Below are 8,996 nucleotides of genomic sequence, written 5' to 3' on the forward strand. Positions count from 1 at the left end.
TATATCTATTATATCTATTATGTCTATATTTTATACCTATATCTATTATATCCATTATGTCTACACTTTTTACCTATAACTATTATATCTATTATACTTATATTTTATAATTATATCGATTATATCTATATTTTATACCTGTATCTATTATATCTATAATTTTTTTATTTTATATCTATACCTATTGTATCTATATTTTATACGTATTTCTATTATACCTATTATGTCTATATTTTATACCTATATCTATTATATCTATATTTTCCACCTGTATCTATTACACCTATTATGTTTATATTTTATACCTATTTCTATTATATCTATTCTGTCTATATTTTTAACCTATATTTATTATATCTGTCTATATTTTATACCTATATCCATCATATATATTATGTCTATATTTTATTCCTGTATCTATTATATCTATTATGTCTGTATTTTATACCTATATCTATTATATTTATTATGTCTACATTTATCCCTCTATCTATTATATCTATTATGTCTATTTTTTATAACTATCAATTATATCTCTTATGTCTATATTTTACCTTTATCTATTATCAATTATGCCTATATTTTATACCTATATCTATTATATCTATTATGTCTATATTTTATACCTATATCAATTATGTCTATTATGTCTATATTTTGTTCCTATATCTATTATGTCTATATTTTATACCTATATCCATTATATCTGTATTTTATACCTATATCTATTACATAGGTATTAATATCTATATCTACATTATATCTATATCTATATATCTATGTTTATATTTTATATCTCTATCTATTCTCTGTATTATATCTATATTTTATGTCTACATCTATTATGTCTATATTTTATACCTTTATCTATTATATCGATGATGTCTATATTTTATACCTATATGTATTATATCTTTTATGTCTGTATTTTATCCCTATGTCTATTATATCTATTATGTGTATATTTTATACCTATAAGTATTATATCTGTTATGTCTGTATTTTATACTTATATCTATTCTGTCTATATTTTATACCTATATCTATTATATCTATTATGTCTATATTTTATATGTATATCTGTTATATATATTATGTCTATATTTTATACCTATATCAATTATATCTATTATGTCTATATTTTATACCTATATCTATTATATCTATTATGTCTACATTTTATACCTATATCTATTTATCTATGATGTTTATATTTTATACGTATATCTATTATATCTCTTATGTCTATATTTTATACCTATATCTATTATATCTTTATGTTATACCTATATCTATAACTATTATGTCTATATATTATACCTATATCTATTCTGTATATATTTTATACCTATATCTATTATGTCTATTATGTCTGTATTTTATACCTATGTATATTATATCTATTATGTCTATATTTTATACCTATATCTATTATATCTTTTATGTCTATATTTTATACCGATATCTATTACATCTATTATGTCTATATTTTATACCTATATGTATTATATCTATTATGTCTATATGTTATACCTATATGTATTATATCAATTATATCTATATTTCATACCTATATCTATTGTATCTATTATATCTATACTTGATACATATATCTATTATGTGTATATTTTATACCTATGTCTATTATATCTTTTATGTCTATATTTCATACGTGTATCTATATATCTATTATGTCTATATTTTATACCTATATCTACTTTATCTATTATGTCTATATTTTATACCTCTATTATATCTATATTTTATAACTATATCTATTATAACTATATTTCATACCTACATTTCTTATATCTGTATTTCATACCTATATCTATCATATCTATTATATTTATACTTTATCATTATGTCTATTATATCTATTTTTATACTTATGTCTATTATATCTATTATATCTATATTTTGTGCCTATATCAATTATATCTATGTTTTATACGTATATCTATTATATCAATTATATCTATAATTTATACCTATATCTATTATATCTATTATGTCTAAATTTCATACCTATATCTATTATATCAATTGTATCTATACTTGATACCTATATCTATTATGTTTATATTTTATACCTATAACTATTATATCTATTATGTCTATATTTTATACCCATATGTATTATATCTATTATGTCTATATTTTATACCTATATCTATTGTGTCTATAATTATACCTATAACTATTATATCTATTATGTCTTTATTTTAAACCGATAACTATTATATCCACTATGTCTATATTTTATACCTATACCTATTATATCTACTATGTCTATATTTTCACCTATATCTATTATATCTATTATGTCTATATTTTAAACCTGTATCTATTATATCGATTATGTCTACATCTTATACATATATCTATTATATCTATTATGTCTATATTTTATACCTATATCTATTATATCTCTTATGTCTATATTTTATACCTATATCTTTTTTATGCATTTTGTCTATATTTTATACCTATATCAATTATATCTATATTTTATTCCTATATCTATTATATCTATTATGTCTATATTTTATACCTATATCTATTATATCTATTATGTCTATATTTTATACCTATATCTATTATATCGATAATGTCTATATCTTATATATATATCTATTATGTCTATTTTTTATACCTATATCTATTATATCTATTATGTCTCTATATTATACATCTATCTATTGTGTCTATTATGTGTATATTTTATACCTATGTCTGTTATGTCTATATTTCATACCTATATTTTTATACCAGTTATGTCTATATTTTATACCTATATGTATTATATCTGTTATGTCTATATTTTATACCGATATCTATTATGTCTATATTTTATACATATATCTATTATATCTCCTCTGTCTATATTTTATAACTATATCTATTATATCTATTATGTCTATATTTCATACCTACATCTATTATATCTATTCTGTCTATATTTTATACCTATATTATATCTATTATGTCCATATTTTATACCTATATCTATTATACCTATTATGTCTATATTTTATATCTTTATCTATTATATCTATTATGTCTATATTTTATACCAATATCTCTTATATCTACTATGTCTGTATTTTATATCTATATCTATTATATCTATTATATCAATGTTTTATACCTATATCTATTAAATTTATTATGTATATATTTTATACCTATATCTATTATATCTAATAAGTCTATATCTTATACCTATATCTATTTATATCTATTATGTCTTTATTTTAAACCCATACCTATTATATCTATTATGTCTATATTTCATACTTATTTCTATTATGTCTATATTTAATACCTATATCTATTATGTCTATATTTTATACCTATATTATATCTATTATGTCTATATTTTATACCTATAACTATTTATCCGTTATGTCTATGTTTTATAACTATATCTATTATATCTACTATGTCTATATTTTACACCTATATCTATTATATCTATTACTTCTATATTTTATTCCCATCTCTATAATATCTATTATGTTTATATTTTATACCTATATCTATTATATCTTTATCTAAATTTTATACGTATATCTATTTTGTCTGTATTTTATACCTATATCTATTATATCTATATTTTATACCTATATCTATTATATCTATTATGTCTATATTTTATAAATATATCTATTAAATCTATTATGTCTGTATTTTATACCGATATCTATTATGTCTATATTTTATACCTTTATCTATTATATCTATTATGTCTATATTTTATAACTATATCTATTAAATCTATTATGTCTATATTTTATACCGATATGTATTATGTCTATATTTTATACCTATATCTATTGTATCTATTATGTCTATATTTTATACCTATATCTATTAAATCTATTTTTTCTATATTTTATATGTATGTCTATTATGTCTATATTTTATACCTATATCTATTATATCTATTATGTCTATATTTTATACCTATAATTATTATATCTAATATGTCTATATTTTATACCTATATCTATTATGTCTATATTTTATATCTATATCTATTGTATCTGTCTATATTTTATACCTATATCTATTGTATCTATTAAGTCTATATCCTTTCTTTTTTAACAGGCTTAATTCACTTTATTTTTCTGTATAAAAAGCCTATGTTGTAGCCACAGCTGGAGCCTGGGTCCACTGCACGGAGACTCTGGTGTGGGTCTTGACAAGGTGGTCAGTGAATTCCTGATAGATAGACTTGGTAAACACAGTCTCCTTCCACACGTCAGGGGTTAGGTAGCTGTAGGTCTTAGAGATGGCATCAAAGGTGGCCTTGGCGAAGTTGCCCAGGGTGGCAGTGCAGCCCCGGGCTGAGGTGTAGCAGTCATCAATAGCAGCCATCATGAGCAGCTTCTTGGGCACAGGCGCTGAGACGATGCCAGTGCCCCTGGGTGCAGGGATGAGGCGCACCAGCACAGAGCCACAGCGGCCTGTCACCTTGCAAGGGACGGTGTGGGGCTTGCCGATCTTGTTCCCCCAGTAGCCTCTGCGCACCGGGACAATGGAGAGTTTGGCCAGGATGATGGCCCCACGGATGGCGGTGGCCACCTCCTTGGAGCACTTAACACCCAGGCCGACGTGGCCATTGTAGTCCCCGATAGCAACAAACGCCTTGAACCTGGTGCGCTGACCAGCACGGGTCTGCTTCTGCACCGGCATAATCTTCAAAACCTCATCTTTGAGAGAGGCCCCCAAGAAAAAGTCAATGATCTCAGATTTCTTAATGAGCATAGAGAAGAGGTAGACCTCCTCCAGGGACTTGATCTTCATGTCCTTGACCAAGCGGCCCAGCTTGGTGACGGGCATCCACTCCTTATCCTCGGCCTTGCCTCCGCGAGCTCCGCGGCCTCGGCCCCGACCCCGTCCTCGGCCGCGACCCCGGCCCCGGATGCCACTGCCTAAACCTCTGCGGAAGACACCGCGGTTCCCCATCCCAGGGCCACCAGGGCCTCCGGACCACCCCGCTGAACCGGCGTCATCCGCCATTTGGTGTTTTCTCAGAGAAGAAGCTAATGTCTATATCTTAAACACATATCTATTATATCTATTATGTCTATATTTCATACCTATACCTATTATATCTATTATGTCTGTATCTTATATCTGTATCTATTATATCTATTATGTCTATATTTTATACCTATATTGATTATATCTATTATGTCTATATTTTATACCTATATCTTTTATATCAATTTTGTCTATATTTTATACCTATTTCAATTATGTCTATATTTTATTCCTGTATCTATAATATCTATTATGTCTATATTTTATACCTATATCTATTATACCGATTATGTCTATATCTTATACATATATCTATTATATCTACTATGTCTATATTTTATAACTATATCTATAATATCTATTATGTCTATATTTTATACCTATATCTTTTATATCTATTTTGTCTATATTTTATAACTATTTCAATTATGTCTATATTTTATTCCTATAACTATTATATCTATTATGTCTATATTTTATACCGATATGTATTATGTCTATATTTTATACCTATATCTATTATATCTATTATGTCTATATTTTATAACTATATCTATTAAATCTATTTTGTCTATATTTTATATCTATATCTATTATGTCTATATTTTATACCTATATCTATTATATCTATTATGTCTATATTTTATACCTATAATTATTATATCTAATATGTCTATATTTTATACCTATATCTATTATGTCTATATTTTATATCTATATCTATTGTATCTGTCTATATTTTATACCTATATCTATTGTATCTATTATGTCTATATCTTTTTTTTTTTAACAGGCTTAATTCACTTTATTTTTCTGTATAAAAAGCCTATGTTGTAGCCACAGCTGGAGCCTGGGTCCGCTGCACGGAGACTCTGGTGTGGGTCTTGACAAGGTGGTCAGTGAATTCCTGATAGACAGACTTGGTAAACACAGTCTCCTTCCACACGTCAGGGGTCAGGTAGCTGTAGGTCTTAGAGATGGCATCAAAGGTGGCCTTGGCGAAGTTGCCCAGGGTGGCAGTGCAGCCCCGGGCTGAGGTGTAGCAGTCATCAATAGCAGCCATCATGAGCAGCTTCTTGGGCACAGGCGCTGAGACGATGCCAGTGCCCCTGGGTGCAGGGATGAGGCGCACCAGCACAGAGCCACAGCGGCCTGTCACCTTGCAAGGGACGGTGTGGGGCTTGCCGATCTTGTTCCCCCAGTAGCCTCTGCGCACCGGGACAATGGAGAGTTTGGCCAGGATGATGGCCCCACGGATGGCGGTGGCCACCTCCTTGGAGCACTTAACACCCAGGCCGACGTGGCCATTGTAGTCCCCGATAGCAACAAACGCCTTGAACCTGGTGCGCTGACCAGCACGGGTCTGCTTCTGCACCGGCATAATCTTCAAAACCTCATCTTTGAAAGAGGCCCCCAAGAAAAAGTCAATGATCTCAGATTCCTTAATGGGCAGAGAGAAGAGGTAGATCTCCTCCAGGGACTTGATCTTCATGTCCTTGACCAAGCGGCCCAGCTTGGTGACGGGCATCCACTCCTTATCCTCGGCCTTGCCTCCGCGAGCTCCGCGGCCTCGGCCCCGACCCCGTCCACTGCCGCGACCCCGGCCCCGGATGCCACTGCCGAAACCTCTGCGGAAGACACCGCGGTTCCCCATCCCAGGGCCACCAGGGCCTCCGGACCGCCCCGCTGCACCGGCGTCATCCGCCATTTGGTGTTTTCTCGGAGAAGAAGCCAATGTCTATATCTTATAGACATATCTATTATATCTATTATGTCTATATTTCATACCTATACCTATTATATCTATTATATCAATGTTTTATACCTATATCTATTAAATGTATTATATCTATATTTTATAGCTTTATCTATTATATCTATTATGTCTATATCATATACCTATATTTATTATATCTATTATGTCCATATTTTATACCTATATTATATCTATTATGTCCATATTTTATACCTATAATTATTATATCTAATATGTCTATATTTTACACCTATATCTATTATGTCTATATTTTATACCTATATCTATTATGTTCATATTTCATAACTATATCTATTATATCTATTATGTCTATATTTTATAGCTCTATCTATTTTATCTATTATGTCTATATTTTATACATATATCTATTATATCTATTATGTCTATATTTTATTCCTATATCTATTATGTCTATTATGTCTAATTTTATACCTATATCTATTTATATCTATTATGTGTATATTTTATACGTATATCTATTATATCTCTTTTGTCCATATTTTATACCTATATCTATTGTATCTATTATGTCTATATTTTATACGTATATCTATTATATCTATTATGTCTATATTTTATTCTTATATCTATCTATTATGTGTACATTTTATACCTATATCGATTATATCTATTATGTCTATATTTTATACCTATATCTGTTACATCTATTAAACCGATAGTTTATAACTATATCTAGTATATCTATTATGACTAAATTTTATACCTATATCTATTATGTCTATATTTTACACCCATATTCATTATATCTATTATGTCTATATCTTATACCTATATCTGTTATATCTATTATATCTATATTTTATATCTATAACTATATTATTATACCTATATCTATTATATCGATTTTATCTATATTTTATACCTATATCTATTATTTCTATTATGTTTATATTTTAGACCTATATATGTTATATCTATTATGTCTATATTGTATACTTATGTGTATTATATCTATTATGGCTATATTTTGTACCTATATCTATTATATCTATTGTGTTTATATCTATTATGTCTGTGTTTTATAACTCTATCTATTATAACTATTATGTCAATATTTTATCCCTGTATCTATTATATCTATTATGTCTATATTTTATAACTCTATTATATCTATAACGTCTACACTTCATACCTGTATCTATTATATCTATGATGTCTATATTTTTTACCTCTATTATATCGATAATACCAATATTTTATTTCAATATCAACTATATCTATTATGTCTATATATTATACCTCTATTTATTATATCTATTATATCTATTATGTCTATATTTTATACCTCTATCTATTGTATCTATTATGTCTATATTTTTTACCTCTATTATATCTATTATGTCTATATTTTATACCTTTGTCTATTATATCTATTTTGTTTTTATTTTATACCTCTATCTATTATATCTATTATGTGCATAATTTATGCCTATATCTATTATATATATTCTTTCGATATTTTATACCTATGTCTAATATATCTATGGTGTCTATATTTTAATCCTATATATATTATATCTATACTAACTATATTTTATGCCTATATCTATTATATCCATTATGTCTATATTTTATAACTCAATCTATTATACCTTTTATGTCTATATTTTATAACTATATCTATTATATCTATTATGTCTACATTTTATACCTATATCTATTAAATCTATTATGTCTACATTTGATATTTCTATCTACAATATGTATTATGTCTATAATTTATAACTCTATCAATTATATCTATTATGTCTATATTTTATACCTCTATTATATCTATGATGTCTATATTTTATACCTCTATCTATTATAACCGTATTATATACCGATATACATTACACCTATGTTTTTACCTATATCAATTATATCTATTATATTTATACTTTTTAAATTATATCTATTATATCTATATTTTATACATGTATCTATGATATCTATTGTCTATATTTTATACCTGGATCTATTATATCTATTATGTGTATATTTTATACCTATATCTATTATATCTATTATGTCTATATTTTATAGGTATATCTATTATATCTCTTATATCTATATTTTATACCTATATCTCTTATAACTATTATGATTATATTTTATACCCATATCTATTATGTCTATATTTTCTACCTATATCTATTATATCTAA

The 8,996-nt window shown here is 26.7% G+C and overlaps 2 pseudogenes across 1 annotated transcript; both read right to left on the bottom strand.

The window, feature by feature from the left end:
* Positions 1-4,146: 4,146 nt before the first annotated feature.
* Positions 4,147-5,028, bottom strand: LOC115896040 (annotated as a pseudogene).
* A 799-nt stretch (positions 5,029-5,827) lies between these two features.
* LOC115896039 lies at positions 5,828-6,777 on the bottom strand (annotated as a pseudogene). The gene has a single exon (XR_004056052.1). The product of XR_004056052.1 is annotated as a 40S ribosomal protein S2 pseudogene (transcript).
* Between the last annotated feature and the right edge of the window lie 2,219 nt (positions 6,778-8,996).

This window comes from Rhinopithecus roxellana, unplaced genomic scaffold (genome assembly GCF_007565055.1).
Source record: "Rhinopithecus roxellana isolate Shanxi Qingling unplaced genomic scaffold, ASM756505v1 contig457, whole genome shotgun sequence".
NCBI lineage: Eukaryota > Metazoa > Chordata > Mammalia > Primates > Cercopithecidae > Rhinopithecus > Rhinopithecus roxellana.